Source organism: Eptesicus fuscus, chromosome 9 (assembly GCF_027574615.1).
Source record: "Eptesicus fuscus isolate TK198812 chromosome 9, DD_ASM_mEF_20220401, whole genome shotgun sequence".
Lineage (NCBI taxonomy): Eukaryota > Metazoa > Chordata > Mammalia > Chiroptera > Vespertilionidae > Eptesicus > Eptesicus fuscus.
The window spans coordinates 74,835,445-74,855,201 of NC_072481.1; the positions used below are offsets into that span (position 1 = coordinate 74,835,445).

General features: G+C 40.5%; 1 non-coding gene across 1 annotated transcript; it reads right to left on the minus strand.

Annotated features, from left to right (window-relative positions):
* Positions 1-5,133: 5,133 nt before the first annotated feature.
* Positions 5,134-5,273, minus strand: LOC114233223 (U4 spliceosomal RNA). Its single transcript, XR_003619365.2, has one exon. It is a non-coding gene; the product is annotated as a U4 spliceosomal RNA (small nuclear RNA).
* Positions 5,274-19,757: the final 14,484 nt, after the last annotated feature.

Below are 19,757 nucleotides of genomic sequence, written 5' to 3' on the forward strand. Positions count from 1 at the left end.
CATCTTTAAGGTTTTGTTTATTTTCCGTTTTTCTCTAAAAGAGTCACAAAACTTACCTTCTACCTGCACTAGTTGCCTCATTTATTCCACATTCAGTGAGCATATAGTAAAGGCCCATTCAAATTGGGGTGCTTCCAAGGACCAATAAGATACCGTTGCTCCCACAAAAATGCTTTGGTAACTAGGAACAACAGGCAAACAGATGGTATAAAATAAGGACTTTGATATTCACAGAGTAATAGGGATCACATCAGAGGCGGCCTAAACCAGACTGGTGTGGGCAAGGTCTCTTCAAACAGGGAAGCCTATGCTGATTCCTAAAGGAAGAGATCAGCCAAGTGACAAATTAGAGAAGGCATCTCAGGAAGCCGGAATATCATACCCGCAGCACTAACGTGAGAAAGCGTGGTATATTCTGGTAATGGAAAATATTTCAGTACTGCTGGAGCATAGAGAATAGGTGGAGTAAAGGAGAGAGGGGGGTGGTAGTAAGCGACACTCGGCAGCTAAGTCAGGACCAGTTCCTAAGGTACAGTAAACCTTCTGGAAGGCGATGCAGACACATGAAAGGATTTCATTCAACCAGGGGAAATGACTGAGTTTATATTTTACGTAGTTCATGCTGGGGAGAGTGTGAGGAATGGACTAGATAGGAGAACAGTTCAAAGACCGCCACAATATCCAAGATGAGAAAATAAGGTCTTTGACTACATTTGTGGCTGCAGGGATGGAGGTAAATTCCAGACATGGAAAACATGAACTTGGAAAAAGCTTCGTGAGGGTGAGAAAAAGCTCAAAAAGGAATCTGAAATTGTTCCCAAAATGACCTGCACCAGTAAGTTGACAGTAGTGCCATTCATCAAAAAAGAGTGACCATTAAAGAAAGAGCAGTCTTGAGGGGAAGCCCATGGGTTCATAATTAAACATGTGATTTTGAGATGGATATGAGACATCCCCGTGGAGCTGTTTAGCAGGTCTTGCTTGAGTGGAGGAGAGAGGTCAGGGCACTTAAACACAGATTCCACTTTGTTTATCATTTTTAAAGCCATGGATGTGAATAAGAACATGTTAGTTAGGTGCTCTTACTCCCTGGAGAAGGTGGGAGGTGGAGTGAGAAGAGAGAACCACAGAACGCCAATATTTAAGGTGTGGTCAGCAGCAGAAGAGCCAGGATAAGCAAACAGGGAGCAATGGACACCCAGGAGAATGTGGTGTCATAGAAACCATGGGAGGACAGCTTGCCAAAGGAGGACGTGGCCAGCAGTGTGTAACACTTCAGAGAGCATCCGTCAGATCAATATCGAGCCAAACACAATGGATTTAGCAGCAGACATGATGTTGACGAATACTGTGAGAGCTGGGTCAGTAGAGTTGTGGGAATGGAAGTCTGACTAACACTCTCATCTGATAGAATTTCCTGAATGAAACAAAGAAATAATCCATAACTCTTATTTGCTAAAGGTTTTGTGCCAACTATAAAGTTTAAGTTTTTTTCTTTTGTTTTTGAAATATAGCATTATTATATTTTTATTTTTTATTTTTAATGATCTTAGAGAGAGGGAGGGAAAGACACACACACACAGAGAGAGAGAGAGAGAGAGAGAGAGAGAGAGAGAGAGAGAGAGAGAGAGATATCAATGTAAGAGAGAAACATCGATCTGTTGCCTCCTGCACATGCCTGACTGGGAATTGAACCAGAAACCTTTTGGTGTATAAGACGACACTCCAACTGACTGAGCCACACCAGCCAGAGCAAAGTTTAAACTTTCTTCAAGCACCTTCATTTAATTGGCAATTAAATAAGCAAAGTATATATGCCCTTTCCTTAATTGCAGCTTTCATAATCTATTCACTTTCATGTACAAACAGGCTCATCTGTTAAAGCTGGGCTTACATGCAAAAATTAATGTTAACTCAAACCAGTTCACACAGATTAGCATAGGGAGTATGGTTAGAAGAAACCTAGAACATGATTCCAATTCTGGTAATTTGCAGATACAGGACAGGGATTCATTAAAAGCTAAGTCCTAAAATATTCTGTTTTCTTCCTTATGTAAATACAAATTAGAAGATTATTTTAGCCGAAACCGGTTTGGCTCAGTGGATAGAGGGTCGGCCTGCGGACTGAAGGGTCCCGGGTTCGATTCCTGGTCAAGGGCATGTGCCTTGGTTGCGGGCAAATCCCCAGTGGGGGTTGTGCAGGAGGCAGCTGATCGATGTTTCTCTATCATCGATGTTTCTGGCTCTCTATCCCTCTCTCTTCCTCTCTGTGAAAAATCAATAAAATATTTTTTTTTAAAAAAAGAGATTATTTTAATAGAATTCACTGTTGTTGTTTTTTTTTGTGTTTTTTTTTTTTTAAATAGTGGTACTAGAAGTTAGAATTAACCCCTAATCTATAGTTACTCATATTACATTAGGTTTTTACTGGTAGAGTTTTCTTTCAGAAATGTGATTTATCAACAAACATGCCTAAATCTGAGTAATAATGATTCTCATCTCCATTATTTTTTAAAATATATTTTATTGATTTTTTTTTTTTTTTTTACAGAGAGGAAGGGAGAGGGATAGAGAGTTAGAAACATTGATGAGAGAGAAACATCGATCAGCTGCCTCCTGCACACCTCCTACTAGGGATGTGTCTGCCACCAAGGTACATGCCCTTGACCAGAATCAAACCTGGGACCTTTCAGTTTGCAGGCCGATGCTCCATCCACTGAGCCAAACCAATCAGGGGTCCATTATTTTTTTTAAAAGGTATCTTCCTCTTTCTCCGTTTACTTATCTAATTTATTAAACAATGAGGGCAAGTGGAGTTAATTTTTCTTGCCTTAATAATGTTCAAATACAGTGTTTAAATTGTAGCCTGTTTATAAATTTCAATAATATTGTAAATACATGTACAGTATATAAGGCAAAAATATATGTAATATGTGTGTAAGCGTGTGTGCAAAGTGTTGCAAAAAAAGTGTTTTGAATGAAGTTTTTCCTGCGGGGGAAGCGGGGAGGTTAAGAGCGAGAGAGAAAGGCAGAGGAGAAACTCTCCTCTCTGCCTGATTCCGGGTGTTATTTAGCGAGAATGAGATGTCTGGAGCTGCTAAGCCCATTAATTTGGTCTTGTGATGGCAGAGCAGTAAAAAGGAAAGAGCCTGGGTCTGGGATGACACTGCGGAGCTATTCAACCAACCAGGACCTGCTCCCTCGACTTCTTGTTAGGTATGATAGTGACCCTAATGGTTAAACGCATTTTTAAATAGGGTGTTTGTTCCCTTTCAATCCAGAGGACTGATTTTATACACAACACACACATTCACAGTGCATTATGTTCTGCAAGACTCTACATTTGGTTCTCTAAGATAGAATTTCCTTTATAACTTATTCATTTATAACTTATTAATAAATAAAGGAGGTTTTAGCCACACCATTTAGATGCATCATTTAGTCAAAACTGATCTGTTGTAAAAGTCTGGAAAAGGTTACCTTGCTCAAACACAAAAGTAGCAAAAGCTATTCTGATGAAAATTAGGATTGAAAACAGGCTCCATAAAATAATAATAATAATAATAATAATAATTAGTAGGAAACAATCAAGTTTGGATTATTAAAAATAAACATGATTTTTGGCCACAGTACAATTAAGCTATGACATTTTTAAAAGAAACAGTTATAACTAATAGCAAAAGACACATCAAGTTTTAAGGCTCTGTGTCCAGGGAATATTAAAATAAGAAAAAAAGTTACGTTAAAATCTTTCAATTAAATCAACACAATTGTGCATGATTTTTGACCCACCATTATAAATTATAATACCCTAAGAGAAATACATCATATTAACTCCAGTAAAGAGGAGAATATGGAATTGCATTAAGAATAAATACATTTTGTTCCTTATTCAGAGATTTCAATTAATTTTGAAATTTCCTTTCTACTTTGGAATTTGAATAAATTATAATTTCCCTTTAAAGGGGGAATTTGAATGCTCTTTCTGGACTTGATTCTTGTGAGGAAAATTATCTTTTAGTACAGTGAAAATGACGAAAAACTTGGAGAGGAGGTAGAAAGGAAACCCATGGAATCATAATGATCTCACAAAAGAAAGCTAGGTTGAGTCCAACAAAGTCACGTTAGGGATTAGGAAAGCAGATTTCCAACAGTCAAAGATGGGTACAATTAAAAATGAGAAATAGTGTAAGAGAACAGAATACTCTCAATATTGGAATTATTTGCGATTGTAGTATTAGAACTTGAATGAGGAAGAAAAGCAAGCTGTGTGCAAAGCTCTCTGGTGTGCTCAGATTTAAAAGGGCAGGAGCTGGAGATGAAAGCACGGACACGGCCAAGGGTGATGAGAGAAGAGCACCGACCTGAAACAGGCTCAGAGAGTTTGATGCACAGAGGCCTCTGAAGCACATCCCTGAAAGCAAAAAGGTCTGTGGCTCAGCAGTGAAGCACAGAAAGAAAGGGATAGGGCCATGGCTGGCTCTAGTAGAGAAAACTCAGAACCATTGTGCTTCCATTTTGTTTCCATCTTCACCATCAGGAGACTTCACTCTGGAAAGAGGAGAGCCTGCTGGCTGAGAGAAACCAAGGCCCCATTTGGGGGACATAATGAGAGCTTGCTCTGCTTGTCACCCCAGGGTGGAGTCTCTGATGCCCCAGGAGAACACTTCCCAGAGACCCCAGAGGCTTACAGATGATGGAGCACCATCCTTGGGCATTTTTTAGTAACCATGGCGACAGGCACAGAAGGGCCTAAGCTACCCGGCGAGGGCTCTTATTTTGTTTTGCTTTGTTTTAATAGAGGCTACTACTCTGGTATATAAGAATATTATATTTAAGGTAAATTCTGACGTCAGCAAAACATCCTTCTTTTTCAAGAGGGAAGGAAAGTTAGTAAGATTAACCACAGGCCAAGTGCTTTATAGCACGCTCCAGGAAAATTTAAGATTTTCGGTATGATTATTGAGAAAATAATTCAGCAATTACATGGAAATAACCTAAATTTAATAAAGTCACTACATGCTGGGTGTTTTTATAATTGATTTTGAGAGAGAGAGAGAGAGAGAGAGAGAGAGAGAGAGAGAGAGAGAGAGAAACATTGATTTGTTGTTCCACTTATTTTTTTAAATTCAGTCTCCATAGAGACTGTTAAAAATTACCAAAGCCAACTATATTTCAAGTTGTCATGCTGGGTATTGGGCAAAGTTTTCAATTAGCAATAATCATGACTCTGATAAACCTCATTGGTTATGATATTTATGCCTTCCTTGGTTGCCTCCTGTATGGGCCCTGACTGGAGACCAAACCCACAACATTGGTGTATGGGGACGAAGCCCTAACCAACTAAGTACCCGGCCAAGGCTCTTTCTTTGCTGTGTTGTGTTGTGTGGTGTGTGTTGTGTTGTGTTGTGTTGTGTTTTAATAGAGGGTACTACTCTGATATATAAGAATATTTAAGGTGAATTCTGATATCAGCAAAACCACATAGAATTCTCTCTTTCAAACCTAAGATTTGATGATGCTTCGAAAGTGCCTTTTGTTTTCTTTCATCACTTCATTCTTGGCAAACTTTTATTATTTCAGAAACATATAGTAAATTACTTCTAATTAAACTGCTATTCAAAATAATTGTAGAAATGGACATGTTGATCAATGTCAATGTTACGTTAAGTGAATGCTATTACATATGAGCAACACATATAACTAACCACTTTCTAAAATTTACCTTAAAACATAGGTCATACTTTATTTTTAAAATGTATCTTTAATGTCCCTTTTTTCCCCCCATTGACCTCCTCCACCCCGCTCCTGCCCCCTCCCCAGACCTTCACTGAACTATTGTCTGTGTCCATGGGTTATACATATTTCATATAAATTCTTTGGTTAATCTCTTCCTGCCCTACCCTGTTTCCTCTGAAATACATCAGTCTGTTGCATGCTTCAATGTCTCTGGATCTATTTTGTTCATCTGTTTATTTTGTTCATTAGATTCCACATATAAGTGAGATCATGTGATACATGTCTTTCTCTGACTGGTTTATTTCACTTAGCATAATACTTTCCAGGTCTCAAAAAGTAATATCCTTTTTTATAGCTGCATAGTATTCCATTGTATAAATTTACCACAGCTTTTTTATGTACTCATCAACTGATGAGCACTTGGGCTGTTTTCATATCTTAGCTATTGTAAATAAGGCCGCTATAAACATAGGGGTGCATATATTCTTTCTGATTGGTATTTCAGGCTTCTTAGGATATATTCATAGAATTGGAATCACTGGGTCAAATGGAAGCCAGCACTTACTGTTTGTTGGTTTATTGATGATAGCCATTCTGGTAGGTATGAAGTGGTACTTCATTGTAGTTTTAATTTGCATCTCTCTGAAAATTAGTGACATTGAGCATGTCTCTTGGCCTTCTGTATGTCCTCTGTGGAGAAGTGTCTATTCAGGTCTTCTGCCCATTTTTTAAATTAGGTTGTCTTCCTTTTGTTGAGTTGTATGAGTACTTTATATATTTTGGAAAGTAACCCCTTATCACATATATCATTGGCAAATATGTTCTCCCATGCTGTGGGTTTCCTTTTCATTTTGATGCTGGATTCCTTGGCTGTGCAGAGCTTTTTAGTTTGATGTAGTCCCATTTGTTTACTTTTTCCTTTGTTTCTCTGTGAAAATTCTGATATGTGAGATGTCTGATATTTTGCTGCCTACGTTTTCTTCTAGGATTTTTATGGTTTCACAACTCACATGCCTTTTACACATTTTGAGTTTATTCTTGTGTATGGTGTAAGTTGGTGTTCCAGTTTCATTTTTTTGCAGGTACCTGCCCAATTTTCCCAACACCATTTATTGAAGAGACTGTCTTCACTCCATTGTATGATCTTGCAAAGGCCATACTTTAAATTTTCACCTTATGCCTAATGGAAAAGAGGGTCAGTTGTAGAAATACATTGCCTAAATTCAGTTCTACTTTTTATTGTACCTGGGGCAAATTACTTAACCTATCTGAACTTTATTTTCTTATCTATAAAATGGGGGTAATAGCCCTGGACAGTGCTGCTAAATGATTAGAGCATCAGTCTGTGCACCAAAGGGTTGTGGGTTCCATTCCTGGTCAAGGGCACGGTTCAAACCTGGTCCCGGTAGAGGTACAAGGGCAGCTAATCAATATGTCTCTCACATCAATATTTCTGTCTCTCTTTCTCTCCCCCTCTTTCTCCCTCTTTCCCTCCCTTCCACTCTCCCTAAAAAAATAATCAATGGAAAAATATTCTTAGGTGAGGATTTTAAAAAAATGGAGATAATAATATCTATCTCAAAGGGAAGTATTAATTTAAACAATATATATAAAGCACAAATATTTAAAATCCTTAGTAAATATCATTGTTGATGCCATTAATGGTGGTAATACTTTCAAATTAATTTCATTTGCAAGCCAATCAAAAACTTTCTGCATGAAAATGGTCTTTTCCATCTCTATTGGGTAAGATTTTGTTTGCAAGCAATAGCCCACCTGACTACAAGTGGCTTGGTCAATGTGAGTTTGTTTTCTTCATGTAACAAGGTCAGCCGTGCTGGTTTTGAATTGGTCCATAGTTCACCACGTCATGGCTTTGGGTCAGCATTGCCACGGTTCCCTTGAGCTTTCCCTCATGGCCACAGGATAAGCCACTGCAGCTGCTCCAAACAGGAAGGAAACAGGAACAGGCACTCATCAGAGGCCTCTCGCCCATGATCTGGCAGGAAAATCATTCTCAGACATCCTCCCTCCTGTCCTGCAGCCTTTTCCTTAGGTCATCTTGTGGGGCACATGGCTGTCCCTGGCCACAGAGGCTGTGAATGGGGTACCTGCCATTTTCAGCCACAAGAGTGGGAAAGGGATCTGCAACAAGGAAAAACGTAAACGAGTGTTGGCCACCTTATTTTACCTTTGTTTTTCCTTTTCATGATCAAGCAGATAGATTTTTTTCAAAGGCTCAATTCAGATGCCTAAGCCCAAATATAATAATACCCTACCTCACTCCACACAAATGTTTATTGTCAGAGCTAAATACATAAATAAATACACCACTCCCATCTCCCCAATGCAGAAAGACAGGTAATTGTTAACCAATTTAGAAATTACAAATGTCCTCCCTGCCCCCCCCCTCCCCCCCCCCCCTGCCCCCAAATTGGGCAGCACTGAGGATTGCTTCTGGCCTGATGACTCACTCTTTTGTCCCTTGTGTTTCACACTTTCTTTCCCAGAAATCCTTCTGATCTCATCTCCCTGATTTCTTCCTCTTCCATTAGCTGGATCAAATATCTTTCAAAATATCACCTTCCTCTTTAGCAATGCAACAGGAACAGAATGACATAAGGGATTGAGTGAGTGTGTGTGTGTGTGTGTGTGTGTGTGTGTGTGCGCGCGCGCGCGCGCACGCACCATGTACAGAATGTGGGCAGAGAAACTAGATTTGCCTTTGAACTTCACCCTCTTAACCTTCAAACATAGAATAAAAAAATCCATCCACAGCTTTCTGATTATTCCCAGGCTTGGGTCTCTTTCCATCCTCCCCCACACCTGTCACTCCCTGGCCGATGCACTCCCTGCTGCCCACCTCCTCAAAAAAGAAAAAAGTCAGGATTCTGAAAAGATCTCCATCTGCTGAAGAAGAAAAAGAGAAATGATCAGAACTAGAAGCCCCCTCCCTCTCTACAGCACCCCGAGCTGCAGGTTATGGTGGAAACCTCTTTTGCTTTCACAGAAGCATTTTGTTCCTTCTCCCTCATTGTAGGACTCGCCTAACCAGCTGCCCTGGGCCAGTCTTGTTCCAGAAAGATAACAAAGACTCCCAAACACACAGCAGGGCCTCACCCACAGCCAGTATGGGCCAGTAAAATGGAGTTGAGTTGGAGAAGTCAATGCTTGTGTACCACTGAAGAAATAGAATCAAAATTGTTCTACGCCGGGCAAAAGCAATATAAAATAAAATTCTAGTGGGATAAATGGTGGGTTCCCTCTGCATCAGATAAGGATGCTGAGGCTTGGCAGGCACATCAGAGAAAGCCCACATTGCAGGGTAGGGAGCTCTAAACTAGCAGCAGAGTGGCCAACCTCCAGGAAGATGGGCATCTTTAGGAAGATGTAGGACTTCCAGAACCTGCAGGTTTTATTCTGAGTGACGGGGTCCTCAATCTTCAAAGGCCCTTCACACATATGACATATCTAACAGAGAAGTAAGATGGACAGGTCACCTGAAATACTGCCCAGGGAAGAAGTGTTGATAAACTGGTTGGGGATATATTACCCAGAAGAGAAAGGCATTTAAACTTACCAAGGCCCCTAGCACTGCTAACGCAGTAAGGACTGTTTCTGGTGTCCTACTTTCTGAGTTCAAATTCTGCTGGTGTTGATTTTGGATAAAGTCCCTGCCAGCTCTGTGAGAACTGGGTGCAATAGAGGACCCATGTGCATGCACAGAACCTGCCCATATTAGCTGTGAGAGTCAGCTTCTGTTACTGAGCTCCTCCCACCTTGATTCAGATAACACTGCAACTTTTCACAAGGGCCCGAGGTTATAAAGAAGCCTTTTTAAGGAGAGCCAGATACCATTTTCAGGAAAAGTCACCTGATCATCTGTGGATTGCATAATAAATAGGTGGTCCTCAGAACTCAATTTGAGAAATGGCGATAAAGCTTTCCATTAGGAGATAATCCTACTAAAATTTAAAAATTTTTGGCTAAATGGGGATTTGTAATGTTCTGTGGAAAGTCTCAAGTGTCTCTGATAACACTGAATAAATGTAATAACAATGACTCCTTGCATTTATGAGCTGCTTCTTAGCTATCAAGTGCTTACACATGTGTTGTTTTATTTAATGTCTGCTGGATTATCAGTAAGTCCTACCTGCTGGAGATGGCCACCAGTCTACTGTAACAGAAGTTTCTGGCTGTGGGTCTTGGTTCCTTATAGGGTTGGCTTGGAAAGTTAACTTTGTTATTGTTACTTTTATTGTGGTGATTCTGTAGGCAGCTGCCATTCTCCAACAATCCCCTTTGTCCCTCGTGGATCAGGGCACACCCACAAAATATTACCATTTATATATTATAAAATAATATAAATGCCCTGAAACAGAGGCTTTTAAACATATTTGTCATAGATGTTCCAACTGTGGCTTGTCAAGTACCTGCATCAGAAACATTTTTATGTAAAAACGCAAACATGCAGAGATCAAAATTCCATCTTGGCATAGTAAATCCACATTTCTGAGCATGAGGACTATACATCCATGGTTTAAACAAGCACCCTAGACAACCCTTAGACACGCTAACAACTAAGCACAATTGTTTTAATGTCTAAAGAACTCACTAAAAAGTTAAATTCTGCCCAGCTGCTTGTTGGGCAAATGGCATATATATAAAATGCAGGCATATTATGAGGACTCAGATGTGTGGACCAGTCACTAACCCAGCAAAAATCACACCAAATCAGCCCTGGGGAACCCAGGGCCAGGGAGAAAGTGAGGTACTTACAAGGCATAAAGTTTAAGGGGTAGCCAAAAGTCTCAGTAATCAAGATAAATAATATTTTTAAAATTTTTAAATTGATTTTACAGAGAGGAAGGCAGAGGTAGGTGTGTGTGTGTGTGTGTGTGTGTGTGCATGTGTGTGTGTGTCTGTGTGTGTGTAAGAGAGAGAGAGAGAGAGAGAAGAGAGAGAGAGATAAACATTGATGTGAGAGAGAAATATCAATGGGTTACCTCCCACACCCAGACTGGGGATAACCTGGCAACCTAGGCATATGCCCTGACTGAGAATCAAACCTGCCACCTTTTTAAAAATATATATATTTTATTGATTTTTTACAGAGAGGAAAGGAGAGGGACAGAGAGTTAGAAACATGGATGAGAGAGAAACATTGACCAGCTGCCTCCTGCACCCGCAACCAAGGTACATGCCCTTGACTGGAATCGAACCTGGGACCCTTCAGTCCTTAGGCCCATGCTCTTTCCACTGAGCCAAACCGGTCAGGGCAAACCTGCCACCTTTTAATGTACAGGATGGTACTTCAACCAACTGAGCCACACTTCAAGGGCAAAATAAGTAATATCTTAAATAAAAACTTTTAAATGAAATTTAATGCAAAAAAAAAAAAATCCAAGATGAACAAAGTGTCAAAATTTTAAATAAATCAGTATTACTCCATTTTTCCTTTTTCCTCAGGCTCAGATATGGCTGAGCATGGAGCTGAGGATGGCTCTTTGCTCTCTAAGTCAGCACACTGGCTAGTTGGTCCTTGTCCTGCCTTTTATTATATCTAAAGGTGGAGCCTGGGACAAGGGGAGTGCCAACTTCTCCTCATGTTGTGGTTAAGAGGGTTTAAGGTCAAAAACCTAATTTCATTAACTTGGACCCATTGTTTTTTTCCTTTGAAAATAAAGGTTAGATGGAGTTCTGTGGTCCTTAACCAAACAGAATTTTATTCCAGTGACAAAATTAATTTGCCTAAGACATATAGGCTCATAAGAAGCCTTACTGGCTGCTGACGTTCCATTTAAGGGACTCAGCAGCAATTTGGATGGCCAAACAGGCCCCTCTGTGGGGTGTCCCTCTGCCTCAGATGCTGCTTTCTGATAGACTCTTCTGGGAGTGTAAAATTTTAAATCCTTTCTAAACATCAATGATTGGCATAATTGGTGTAATTATAGGTATCTAAAAGGCAGAAAATGCCTATGTAACAGCTGCCAATAGATGGTTTCAGGAAACATGCAGTCACTTGTGGAGAGCCAGGCTCGGGTATAAACGCTGGGGTAATATTACTTCCAGATGGACCAACTTGAATCAGAGATGGCACAGAGATAGAGAGAAGAGAGCTCTCTCCGCTGGGACTGAGCCATGCAGGAACCCAGCGGCAGGGAGTGTGCGGGAGGAGGGCCTCCCCTGACTGTCTGGTGAGAGTGTGCAGGTCAGAGAACCACAGTGAGCTCCATCCACTTAGGCTAGGGGGGACTAGAAAGAAATAGCTTCAGTTATCTTTCCTCAGGCTTATTTTTAAATGTCCCCCAGTTTGTAAGGCCTCCGTTCATGGTAGCAAAATGGAAAAAGCAATTGGCAGTCCCCACTTGCAAAGGTCTGTCTTTTCATAAATGGCCATGGAAGGAAATGGGAATACCTTGGATTTCTCTACTCCCTAAATATGTGGGGCTAGGTTTCATTCATAAAATGCTTGTGGGCTTTGGAGAAGTTCTTTAAGCCAGTTTTGTTAGTAATAGGCATTGGAACCTGCAACTTTTGAACATTGCCCTTAATACCCTCCCACTGTTAGAGAACATGTGGGTTTGGAAGGGGAAGAGGAATTATTTGGGAGAAGTTGAAACAACTTAGAGGAATCGCTCCTCCCGCAGATTCCCCAGGCCAGCTACCAGTTAGCCTGCCAAAATGGTGACCAAATGCTAACCTGCAGCTAAAGAATTCTCCTCCCACATTTCCTAAAGGTTTTCACTTCATTAGGTCAAATTACTCCTCTTCCCTTTTCTCTCTCTCCCTCTCTTCAGCAGAACTTCTATACGTGAATGGCTTTATTGAACTTAACTAGCATCTTCCTTTTAAAATGTAAATATGTCGCCCTAGCTGGTTTGACTCAGTGGATAGAGCATCAGCCTGTGGACTGAAGGGTCCCGGGTTCGATTCCGGTCAAGGGCACATGCCCAGGTTGCAGGCTTGATCCCCAGTGGGGTTTGTGCAGGGGCGAAACATCATTGATGTTTCTATCTCTCTCTCCCTCTCCCTTCCTCTCTGAAATCAATAAAAATATATTTAAAAAATGTAAATATGTCTACTAGTCAAGAAACTGAGGATCATTTAATTAAAAAGCTTCAAGCCTATTGGTGTTCTTCTAACACCTCTCTAACAGCAGTCCTAAAGGAAAGACACTGGGTTTCATTTTGTTTTGAGGAGACAGGAGTTTTATTTACAATTTTTATCATAATAGTTAATGTGGGAGAATGGACTGCTTTCCAGGGTTAGGTGAAGGGGGATTTGGTAGGATCCATCTAGAGAAAGGGTCAAAAGGCCTCTAAAGTGTGGTGTGTTTTTTTGTGTTTTTTTTTTTTTGTAATCTAAAAAGTTTAAAATTTTACGCTATTCTTCAGCAGACACTTTTCATCCAGCAGACATCGTAGAAGAATGACAGAAAGACGATCCCGGACGGACCCACTGCACGCATTCCCTTGATTGTGAAACACCGGCACTTCCTGTTCAGATAATTTACAATTTTAAACATTGACGACACATTTGCATTTCAAACAAATACAAGTGGGTCAAGGCCGCCATCCTCCAACTGCCCTGTTACTGAAATCTGTGACGGTTTCTCTTCCACAGCACAGTCTCCTTTTATACCAGTGGAGAGGAGAATGGGAGGAAGGCCATCATCATGAATAAGGTTCATTGCACTCCCAACAGGACTTCCAACCTGAGTTATTTTCCCAGAGAAACAGAGAAATACCTGTCTCTGCTGGTAGAGGACTGGTAGTTACTGGCTTGACTGGGTTATGTGACAATGCCAGGGTTCCTGCAGTGGAAGTTCCGTTCATTGTTCATTTGGCTGCATCGGCAACTTCTCCATTAGGCAAGATCCCATCAGCAAACCAAACTCACCTCTGCTCTCTGGGCTGAGCCATTTCTGCTCCAGAGTGCTCTAAAACTCCCACAGGCACCCGCACAGTGGGAGGTGGAGAGCTCAGTGACTCTATGATCATACCCTAAAACAGCAGTGTTTTTTTTGTTTTGTTTTCGTCTTTTTAAGCAAAAATTTTAATGTAAAATCGATGAAAGAGGAACTGTTCAGGTCGTGTGTTTATGTGTGGATTTTCTTCGAGCACCTCTGTCTAAAGGAACGAGTAGTGAATCTTGGACTTTATGATGACTAGATAAGAAGAACTCTCTCTCTCTTATATCTAAAGCAGCCTTATGTTCAGCCCAAAATATATTTTGCCATTTGGTACAAGGATATTCCACCAGTAGAACATAGTGGAGCAGGAAAAAATGAATAAATAAAGCATCTAATGACATTGTAGTATAATGCCATAACTTTCTAGCCACTTCCAATTGTTGTTCTCCAGTGAATATGAACTGGTCATTGCTAGTCTTCGAGGCTCTGTGATTGCTAGACCAAATTAATGGGTTTAGCAGCTCCAGGCATCCCATCCCAGAATCAGGATGGGAGGAGAATTTCTCTTCTTCCCTTTTCTCTCTCTCCCTCTCTTCAGCAGAACAACTCAACTGCCTAAGCACATGACCAAAGAGAATGCCAATCTCCCTTCTTAAGAGCAACCCTCCTCTCTGGGAGAAGCCCCCGAACTTGACCACCACTTCACTTCAGAATGGGGTGAGGATGTGCTGCTCCCCTCAAGGATATTTCAGGACCCTGACTGTCTTCCATCCTTTCCCAGTTGTCTGCTCATTTGGATTTGGGCAAGGGAGGGGGTGGGTGGGGCGGGATTAGAGGGTGGAATTGATTACATCAGGGTCAATTTTGCTCTGGATTGGAGTAGGGGTTTCGTCTGGCCCCTGATATTGGGCACTCTCTTTAGAGTAGGGTCTGCTTAACCACTGCTGTTTATATCTCTAGACCTTAGTGCCAAAATTAAGGCTAGAGGGGGGAAAAAGTTGTTATGTTAAATAGAAAGAAACCAAACTGTTTTAAGTAAGGATATTGTGGATGGTGGGGGAGGAGGGGTAGATGTTCCTTGGTCCTTGAGCTTACACCCTGAGGCCAAAGAATGTGAGAGGAAGTACAACAGCTTTCAGACCTCAGGAGCAAATGTAAAAAAGAGGGATGGGACAGTGAAGAATACGCTCAGCTAATCAGTGGGTAAATACTCACTTCTGTGTCACGTGCCTACTTCTGGAAGTAGGCACGTGACACAGAAGCAGCCAATGTAATGCCTGACTCATGACTGGAGAGGTCAGGGGGCATGCAAAATTCGATCCTAAAAGGGAATTTGAAGAATAAAGGCTGGAGAAAAAAATTCAAGAATTTGGTATTGGGAGAAAGTCAAGACACATAGGAAAACCAAGAGAATACATGATCAACATTAATACCTACATGGTCTTGATGCTAAATTAGGCAACCACTAGAGTCTTGGATTTTTAATTATATTTCTCCCAGAACTCGCATGAAATTTCTAGGTCCCTTATAGTCATGTGTTTCTTTGCAATAAAGCCCCTTGATTTCAGTTTACTTCAGTGAGTCTGTTTCTTGCGATCACAGAGCCTAACACTAGTAAAGCCAATAACAAGTAATGAGAACATCCTGGTGGGTTCTGATGAAAAAAAAGAACAAGACCAAAGACAATTGATCTCTGTCCTCAAGTTCATTTCAGTAGTGTTAAAATCCCTATATGCTATGTCACCATGTAGGGGTCAAGACTATTTCTGTAATTGCTGTTTTTTAACTCATGTAGGTAAGCAGAGACTTGGGATAAGATAATCATCTCAGAATGATTTGCAGATGTCCCCATTTACATGCTAATATCTATTTACACTCTTAGGGTGGGCTTGGGGGGGGGTGGTGTAAAATTATTATTTCAAAGTTTCATTTAATTTTTAATCTTAGTTCACTTAGACCTGTGGCTAATTTCCCCCCATATTTTACACCTAACCAGCTCCAAGGTGGGAAAGCTGTCGCAAGCCTTCATCTATAACACCAGGACCCAGCAATTCCACATCTAGGAACTACTCAAGAAAAACGCTCACATGTTTAAACAGACACGTAGGAAAATGCATTGTTATTACAATAAAAATGGAAAATCTTCTTAGCCAGCATTTCTTTAATTTACTTGAACAAGATACTTGTTCACTTTACACCTAGTAATAATCTCGAAAGACACTATTTGGGAAAAGGCCTTGGGCGACACTATTTGAGAAATGCAAAGTACTTTTCACCCTCAGCAACACCTTTCCCCCAACCCCCCCTCCCCCCCAGGGTCTTTTGTTTTGTTTCGTCTTGGTTTTGCTCCAACTTTTGGATTCATTGGGTGCTCACCCAAAAATGAAATAAAAACGGTTAGCAAATTCCCAAATGTACTTACACCCCTCTTTCAAAAACAGGCTTCTGGACCTACTTCTGCCAAGTGTTGGAACAAAGTATAATGTGTTTGGAGACTACAATCCCACAGGATCCCAGGAACTTCAGATAAATTATTCAAAGTCTCTGGGGATTGGCAAACAAGAGAGATAAAAGGCCCACATTGAGAGTGTGGGAAAGGGGAAGGAAAAAGCAGAGGCTGAGACCGAAGGTCAGGCATTCCAGAAGAGACTGTTTTCACAGGTTTAGGTGTTTGGAGCTGGGGAAGTTAGGACAAGCACTGGTAAGAAAGTGACAATTAACCACATATACAAGGGGAGCTAATTGGTCGTTAAACGGGGCCTGGCAGCTCAGCTCTTCCAAAAGCAGTTACACGCACCATACACTTTAGCCAATCATCACACTCCACTGCTGGGCATTCACTGCCCAGAGAGCCGACTATAAAGATAAAGTGTTTTCGTTTGCCTACTGCCTTTCAACTGCCTGTTGTGTCAGGAAATTGCACATTTATTATATGTTTAAGAACTAGTCCAAAGAATTACATATTTGTGGGGAAAAATCTAAGGAACCAACAGGCTAATGATGATACTTCATTTGTTTCTCCTCTTAAAGGTAAAAACACACACACACAAAAACACACACAAAAAAACCAACCCTCAAATGGAATATCATTTGAATGTCTTTTGTGTGATGCAAAGCAAGTTTGTGTACTGGTGCACAAATGAGTTGCAACTTTGTCTTTAAACAAAAAGTCTGCAGGGCAAAAGAAGGCCCTACATGCAGCTTCTTGCCCTGACTTGACTGAGGCCTGGCCTGTTTGGCAGCACTCCATAAACCAATTGCCCTGAATTGAAACTGTCAGAAGAAAATAAAATGGGCTAAATTTATCATCACCTGTATCCACTGACATACACACACGGAGGTGCATTGCTAACTAAGACACAAACCAAAACGCAGCAGCCTGGTCAAACAGCCTCCTGGGAAATGCCGTTTGGTGATGTGAGCCTTTTTCTTCTTCTTCTTTTTAACACTGAGAAGGAAAACAACACATGCAGGAAACCATAAAACCCTTCAAGTTAACTGTAGCTAACGGTCACTCTCATTAGGATGTAATGGGTAGGTTGTAGCCCTCCCTATGAAGGTTGAATGTGCTCCTCTGAATAATTTCCAATTTTCTCACGTGCTGGGATCTCTGTCTCTTGAACAACAAGCAGAAGTTCCACTCACTTCCAAAACTAGTGCCTGAGTTCATCTTTTATATTAGAATACATTTGTTGAACTGGAAGATATATATATAGGCATATATGTACATTTCAACCAAGTTAATCACTTGTACATAAGGGCATCCTTGGGAAATGGATAGGAAGTGGGAGGGCTGAGGGAAGTGAGGACTGGCAATCCTGGCCTACGGGCCTAAGGCTTTGGTTAAATCAGTATCTCTATTTGGGAAGTGAAGACATCTATTTCTGCAAACCCCTACTAGGGCTCAACAGAATGGATTCCAGTGCCTTTTCACTCACTTCTGACCTTGTGACCTCAGATCAGTTATTGAATTGGGCAGTGGCAGTGGGCAGTGATTCTGCCCCTTCAGTGAGCATTGGAAATATATGGGGAAGGGGCTTATCAGGGCCCCACCCCCAGAGTCTGTGATAGTCTTTATAATCTTTGCTGCTAACAAGAATCTCTAGGTAACTGATGCAAGAGTTCATGTTTCAGACTGGGAGACACAGATTCTAGGGACTTACTGTCCAGAACTGAGTAGCTTCCATGTTGCTTCCCTTGTGCGAGGCTTGTACACGTGTATTACCTTTTTGCAACAATCCATGAGGTAAGGAACCAGTATTTCATGAGCCCATACAGTAGGCCAGGCAGTAGGCCAGGTATTCTCCATATGTAATTTCACTGGAGTCTCACAACAGCTTTACATGTTAGAAAGCATTCTTTCCACTTAACATTTTAGAACACGGAGGCTTAAAGAGGCTAAGAAATTTTACCAACATCCTTCACAGCTAGTTGGCCTAAGAGATACTTTCCAACTAGGAAAGATAATACCACAGCTAAGATAACACAGGCAGCATAATATGCAAAAGTATTTTGGAAGCTGTTAAGGTGCCTTTGAAACAATAAAGTCAACAAATAAGAATTAAACATTCATTATATGCAAGGCAACAGGGAAGGCAAATTTGGGGAAATAAGATATTTAAGGCCTAGTTCCTGTCCTCTAAGAATTCTAGTCTCATGAGAGAGTCCAGCTTGGCTATATTAGAATTTGGAGAACTGGGAAGACGGGCTAAAATCATTGTGTGCAGGGTTTTAAATGGCAGGCAGCATGTGAATTTTGTGCAAAGGGGAGTTTAGTAGATTTTTTAGCAGTCTGACTCCATCCAGATGCCTGGAGATGCTTCTCTCCCCCAGAACCTCTCCACTTTAGCTTTTAAATGATAGCCAGAGTAGAGATCCAGAAATGTATATGGAGATAATTTTTCAGAATGAATTAGAGGGGTATGGGTCAACAAACATTAATATTTAACCCTCAATTGTTAACCCTCAAAAATATTGTGTAGGCCTTAAAGGAGAAAAAAAGGGCCTAAAGTTAATACCACCAGATAAAAACCATGAATAACAACATACCACCTTAAGACATCCAAATGGATAAAATAGATTTGAATTCCTAGCAGATGCTTAGGTGTTGTTTTTTTTTTTTAAATCTAGATCTTTCCAAATGCCTCCTTGGGAGCCTTAAATTATTTTAAATTTATGATTAAACACTCTGACCCATAGCATTACCCAAACCGTGTTTTCTAATTCATGAGCACTCTATAAACACAGGAAATACAGTACTCACAAATGTTGATGTCCACTTCCCAACCCCTTGCTTTCTCATTTTCTTCAGAATCCTTTCATGCCTCTAGCACCCCACCCCCACAGTGAGCACAAATCAAGGACGCCCTCCACATCCGCTTACATGCTCTTTATTTTTTGCTTGGCACTTATAGGTATTCAATTAGGAACTGACAAACCTTGCGTAAGCAACGATTACTGATTCACATTTCTGATGGTGCACAGGGCCAGAAGCAATGTCCTTAAAAGAAGAATGGGTTGATATTCTCAAAAGAGAATCTCAACTTTGTTCTTTTCTATTGATCCAAATTATCTGAAAGAAAAAGTCATACTAAACTGTTTGGTTTCTCAGGTTTATTATGCCTTGTACCACCTAACACGTGAGTATCTCTTATGAATGAAAATTGACTCAGAGGAAGAAAAGTACAAAAATGTTTCTTACATTTACTCTGTCACCTCCTAGGACAGACACGCACATTTAAGCTTTTATTTTGAAAGCAACATTATCAAAATCATTAAAGAAAATATTTAAAGCATCCACCCTTACATGGAAAGTCAATGGGAAAATAAACATAGTTCTAGCAAGAGAACCTTACAAAATAAAATATACTTCATATAGGCTTATTTATGTCAAGGTTTTGATACCTAGATCTGAAAAAACTAAACAATCATACTATCAGTACAATGAACAAAATTAAATTGAAGCACTTTATAGAAGAGTTTTTTCTCCTTTTGCAAAGATCTTTGAAGAGACTTAAGACACCATGTTGTTTTAAGGTCTCTGAAAAACAACAAGATACTACAATTGCAGAACACAAATACAATTAAAACGCAATATATTAGC